The sequence below is a fragment of the Gavialis gangeticus genome, unplaced genomic scaffold (assembly GCF_001723915.1).
Source record: "Gavialis gangeticus isolate Ggan-Ray unplaced genomic scaffold, GavGan_comp1, whole genome shotgun sequence".
In the NCBI taxonomy this organism is placed as follows: Eukaryota; Metazoa; Chordata; order Crocodylia; family Gavialidae; genus Gavialis; species Gavialis gangeticus.
Window position 1 is genome coordinate 27,674,796 of NW_017729031.1, and position 6,603 is coordinate 27,681,398.

The following is a 6,603-nucleotide window of genomic DNA, read 5'->3' on the forward strand; positions in this document are numbered from 1 at the left end:
CCCTGGGATCCAAATTTCATTGCAACAGCATCTCTGTGTGCAGTATTTTTTGGCTATTGCACAGTCAGCATCTCATGTAGATGAGCCTACTGTCTGCATATCAAATGGGAAATATGCTCCAGTAACAATATTAGCACAAAAATCTTAAAGAACCACAGAATCATAGAAAATTAAGGTTGGAAGGGACCTCAGGAGGTCTTCTAGTCCAACCCCAAAACCCAACCATTAAAGCCAAATAAAATGTTAATGTCATGTCAGGGTCATAAAGCAGAGGTTTGGAGATCATTTCATGTCATATAATACATTCAGGCCTTTTACCATTGGCATACCAAACAGCTTGGGTTTTTTATTTTGTTTGTTTGTTGTTGTTTTGTTATTTTTTCTTTTAATCAATGTCACCTTTAAAATATTTACTGCAGTAATAATAATGGTATAAAGAGATGATTTCTCCCCTTATTTTGAACACTACGTGAAATTCTGCAAAACTGTACAATAAGATAAAGATGTTTCCCCCACATATGGTGGAGAAGTGAGTTGTAGCTATCATAATCAATGAGCAAACATGTGGGGACAATTCCTCAGCTACTATACAAATTGGTGTACAGCAGTTTGCAGCAAGAGAAGGTCTGTGCCATTGTTTTCTACTTAATAAGAACAAAATTAAGTTTCTAAATCAGTATTGCTGTTAAAGGCACACTTTAAAGTTTCACTTTCTGTTCCACCTTTTTTCCTCCCCCACCCTGCATTTCATTTGCGAGAAAACCCTGTCTAGCTTATTTACATGTGAAAAAACTTGGAGTGTCATGTGGTGAGGTTCCAGGGCAGACACTGAATCCCATTCAATTCTCATTTCCTCTCTGACAGTCACCATTGAATCAATCATGTTTTCCATGCCCTCTTCATGACCACCTAGGAGATCCCAAATCACTTTTCATCTAGTATGTCAATCACACTCAGACCATGTCCACTTTTCATTACTAACACAGTGTCATGTGACCAGCTAATCTGTCACTTTCTGACAGCGGTTAGTGTGCCAATTGATTTAATTAGCAATCAATTAGCTTGTTACTATTGGAAGTAATTACCTTTTATAGAGAAAAGAGTGCAGCTGGCCACAGCAATAAAACTGCACTAATAAAACTGCTTTTGCTTCTCTTCTCAACATGCAAAGTCACTAGCACTCAAGGGCTATCAGAATTATTGGTGACATGCACATGCCTTGAAGAGTCCCAGGGGACTTCTTTTCCCTCCTTATTATGCTGAAAGACTCTTTCATTAATGGCCCACACTCTTTATACCTTAAGAAATAGATCTGATTAGGGATAACATTAACATTTACATTATTTACTACAACCCTGGTGCCACTAACAAATAATTCACTAATGGAAAATGTAGTTTTAAGATAGCTATGTTTTAAGGCATCTATATTTGCACGGCCAATAATTTCCTGTTAAAAGTATTTGATTATACCATTAAAACGTGCACATATGAATATACTGGTAAGTGTTTTACCTGGATTGGTCAAAATTATACTCAGAATCTTAATTTGCTTTGTAATCTAATCTATTTTCAAACCTTGAAAAACTGGGGAGAAAAGAATAGAAAGCACTCTCATCTTCTTTCCTCATTTAAAATTGGACTTGAAATAGTTATTTTCTCTTTGATATGTATACTACCCAATGTGCATATATTTAAAATCTATGATCTTGCCATTTCAAACACCAGGGCTATAGTACATATCATACACTTGTGCCATTAAATCCAACCTGCAAAATACTCCCAAGGCAGACAATGACTCGCTACATTAGCTCTGTGGTGAACAGAAGAGTCAGTAATGAGATGAGTAAGTAGACTTGTACTCCATTCATCATCCTGTTTGCTTCAATATAAGTGTTCTTTTATCAGCAGTATTGGTACTGATGTCATCACACTAGGCATAAATCACAGCACAAGTGACAGTGTCCTATTAAGGGTCATGGTCTAAAATCATTATTGACAAATTAAAGACCACAGTTAGCCTTTTTTTTCCCAGTATACCCTTATTTGTGATATAGTTTGTACCCTTAGAGTAGACTGCAGAATAAATAGTCATTTATAGTTCTGAATAGCTGTGTATGTTAACGCACCAACCACGCTCCACTTTAAAAAATGGCAAGGAGCCCAGCAAAGGCAAGGAAGTTAAATGTTAATACCTGCTACCTGTCATAAACTCTCTTTTTATTGGGTCTACTTAGTAAGGATTATAGAAAACACACCATCACACATCAGTCTGTAATAAACACACCTTAGTACTGTCTTGTCTGCAGTGGATGGGACAAATTCATCACCAGCATAAATAGGCAGAGTTCCCACTGAAAGCAGTTGTACCAGGTTGCCTCAGGATTTCATTTGGGTTGCTGACTGCTGTAGCTTGGCTTCTAATTCTCCCCAGCGTGAGAAGAGAATCAGTTCCTATATATTTAGCAAGTTTTAATATATGCTTTCCATTATTATAAAGACCGCTGTCTGCTTATATAACATGCTTAAAAATGTGATCAGTGTTTTACAGAGAAAAGTAGAGCTCCTCTTGAGACTTTTCAGAAGGAGTCACTGCACATGGGATGGCAGTGAAGTGCTCTGTCCAGCATTGTGTTAGGAGGCAGCCACGTGAGCTGCAGCGCAGTGCCCAGACAAATGCAGTGCCTGGTACAAATGCAGGCCACCAGCCCTTTTCTCTGAGGAAGTTAATAATAGGGTTTGCAATGTCTGCTGGTGTCCCTCGACAAAGCTCCTTTTTGTTCTGCGACACTAGTGCACCAACCTTTTCATATGAACCTGTGGAGCAGTCCTTGGTTGCAGCAAATTGTGGTCATTAACCACCTGGACTGGATATGCACCAGTGGCTGAGAGGGGAAAGGGTTTCCTTATGTGATTACAGTGACTGAATCATTCACTTCCAGACACCATTGGACCAAATGCAAACAAAATAGCTCAGCCCTTGCTTTAGCATCTCACCCAAACCCCGCAAGGTGTTACAGCATGCTAGTCAACTTGGATGGTTAGCTTTAGAATGGCTGTTGTGCCTAAAGCTCCATAGAAGTTCCCTAAGATGAAGCAAACTGAAGTTTTGAGGTTTCGGATATTTACAGTCCAATCTTCTTTCTTTCTTTTTATCCACTCATGAAAGAAAAAGCCTGCTCTTTCTTTCAGCAGTGTAGCTAAAGGAAAGCATGACTAGACACTGACTGGTGGGGAGGTGGGCCACCAAAATAGAAGCCACCATTCTCCTGGCTTGGCCGCCACCACTGCCGGCAGCAGCATGGCTCTTCAGGGTGCAGAACTACCCAGTTACACCTCTGCTTTCTTTAGAGGGCCTGGTTTGAAGTTTTGCCTGAATATCTCCAACTCCCCCTTTGGTTTCTAGTTTCTTTAAGAATGGGACATCTCATCAAGGGGCATGTTAGTCTTGTATCAAGTGCCAGCTCTTTAAAGGAAAGTTGCTTTGGTCTAAGCAAGTCCAACCCTGATATTAAGTGGCATTTTTCTTACACCTGCAAGACCTGAACTTTGCTTTTGCTGTTGAAATTGTGCAGATTAAGATGTGAAAGGATATTTAAAATATGCTGCTCAATGTAGCCCTGCTCTTCTGCCGTCCCATAATGATGTAACGACCGCCTTGTTGGGGTGTGGCAGGAAAAAAGTAGGGTAGTTAATGATAGTCTCTATGTTATTCTCTCTATTAAGCCACTCTTGGCTTTCAAATACATTCAAGACTATAATCTCACTTATTACAATATAGCTCTGTATAATGCTTAAAATGTGGCCAAATGAGGTGTTAAAATGAAGATAGCATGAAGGCTATTATTACCAAGCACTGAATTCTTTTAAATCCAGCTCGCCCTTTTGTTTGCATGTACATTTTATGCATGTTTTAAAACTATCTGTCTGCTTTTGCTCGTCTTATGGCTCCCGTTACTGGAATATTGGAATGTCTCATTATCTTTAATACAATTATCCTCACAACACCCCTGTGAAGTAAGAAAGTGGTATTTATAGCTTGAAAAGTAAGAGAAAATAAGGGTATGGCTATGTTGTCATGCAGATATACCTGGACTAGCTCATATACTGGATGCTGTCCAGTCTTGGCAGGAAGCAGAGTAAGTTGGCCCGCACAGACCTACATGCTGCTCTAGGTAGACTGCTTGATAGAGGAGACGTTGAAGTACCTCTGCACTGCACACCAGTCTCCAGTGCAGACTTGTCCAGAGTGACTTGTCTAACGAGGCACTGGAAGCCTGTGGCAAAACAAGGAATTGAGCATAGGTCCCTCAACCCTCCCAACCATCTTAATCCACCTTTTTAAGTAGGTTAAACTATCAAAAAAGCACTTTTAGTGTAGGAAGAGTATGTCCAATGAGGAATGAGTGCTGAATACCAGGGCTGTGCAAAATTTCGCCGGGTGTTTTGTTTCGAAGCTGTTTCAATGAGTTTCAAGCTCGAAAAAAGCAAAATCAAAATGAAACAAAAGGCTTCAAAGCAACCTTAAAATGAAATGAGAGTGTTCAAAATGTTTTGAAAGTTTCTAAATGTTTCAAGTTTCGAAGCCGGGCTTATTTGGGTTCAGCACTGGTCCCAGGCGGCAGCGGCAGCCTCCTCTCATCCGCCACGCAGATCTCCGGGAGGGCTGCAGGGCTGTGCCGGACTCCTGGGGGTGCGGGCCCCCAGATCTGGATGCCAGATGAAAGGGGGCTACCGCTGCCACCTGGGACTGGCAGCAGCCGCAATCTTCCCCGGCACTGGGTGCACGCTGCACCCAGCGCTGGTCCCAGACAGCAGCGGCAGCCTCCTCCTATCCAGTACTCAGATCCAGGGGCCTACATCCCTGGGAGAAGCCCGGCACAGCCTTGCAGCTCTCCAGGGGGTGCGGGCCCCCAGATCAACGCACAGAATGAGAGGAAGCTGCCGCTGCCAGCAGGTGTCACGAGTTTTGCTTTGAACAGTTTGAGGTGCAGTTTCCCAGAAACCCCTGCACCAATCTCCTTGAAACTTGGCAGGCATCATACTTTCTGAAGGGGCTACCATCCCAGCAACGTTCATCTGAATCAGGCAAGGAATCAGGTTTAAAAGTTCTAATTATATTGTAATTCAGTTTGTTTTTAACGCTTGATGTCGATGACGAACACACCTGGTGGGTAAAGAACATGCATGATACATTTCTGAATACATACATGGGTATGTTGTGTGTACTGTGGGACAGATCCCACACCAAAAGCACTGCAAGTACAGCCCCGCTACTAGTCTGTATTAATGGAGCCATCTTAGAAATTTTAAATGCATTGTTTTGATTGAGAGGTTAAGTTCAAGGATTTCCTTTTAACAATAACCAGATCTCACAAGCAGTCCCTGTAGATTTCATTTCCAAATGATTACATTCTTAGTGGGACCTGTTGCTTTAATTTGTTTTCCAAGAATTTGGGCTAAAGTGTCATTGTGAGGACTCTGGCATCATAAAAGGTTGCTCAGGTCCAGGGAGAATTTCTGTTCAAAATCGGAGCATTAGAATTAGGTAGTTTAGCGTGCTCATTTAAAATGGGGGGAAAACCCTGGTTCAGATCCTTCCCCTGACCTCCTCACATCAGGACTGAAACCTCCAACCACCAAGTTACTTGGTATTCCGGGAGTTGCCTCATCTGTGTAAACTTGTCTACTTTGTCTAAAGAATTAAATATTGGGAAAAGGACTGACTCTATAGTCCAGTGGTTAAGGCTGCCACATGGGAAACCAAAGCTGTCTTGCCCCAATTAGTGCTTTACACACATACACAGAGACTTTGGACAGTACACCTTTAATAGCTAATAGGTTGGCGATTAGGGCTTGCACCTGTGATGTTGGCTTGCAGAGTTCTGTCCTACTATGGGATGAGAAACTTTTAAAATCCTGCACATTTTTCCAAACTGTAAAAACATGTTTCCCACCTAACTGTACTTCTTATCCCCTATACATATCTATATTTAAGCTGTGCTAGAAAATATAGCAATATATAGGATTTGGAGCTGGGAACAATTTGTAAAAGTATTTGATTTTTTTTTTAATGATGGAAATAATTTTGCTGGGATTGAAGAGACTGTGAAAAAAAGTTTATTGTTTGTTTAATAATTCCCATATATCTTTTTTTAAAACATTTTTAAGTCTGCATATTACAGAAATCAAGAATTCGACACCAAAAATAATTGGTAGAGAACAGGGAAAAAGAAGTATACAGGGTTACTAATATACACCAGGGTTTAAGCTGACATGAATTTTTATCTTAATTATCGGACAAATTTGTACTCCCACTATTTAATTCAATTTGCATGCATCGGTAGACACTTATTAAAGGTAATATTACATCTGTCATTTTAAGACTGGTGAGAATTTTATCATATAAGCTGCACGAAGCAGACACTCTATTATGTAAAGAATTCCTTTGTAAAGCTTAAAATAACCAGTATTGCATCCTAATTAACTATTTGGGGAGGAAATCTTTTTCGTGGCACAATTTTTTTTAAATATACCATGTATATACATATTACATGGTGTGTGTGTGTGGGTGTGTACACATACACACCATGTAATAGTTAATTA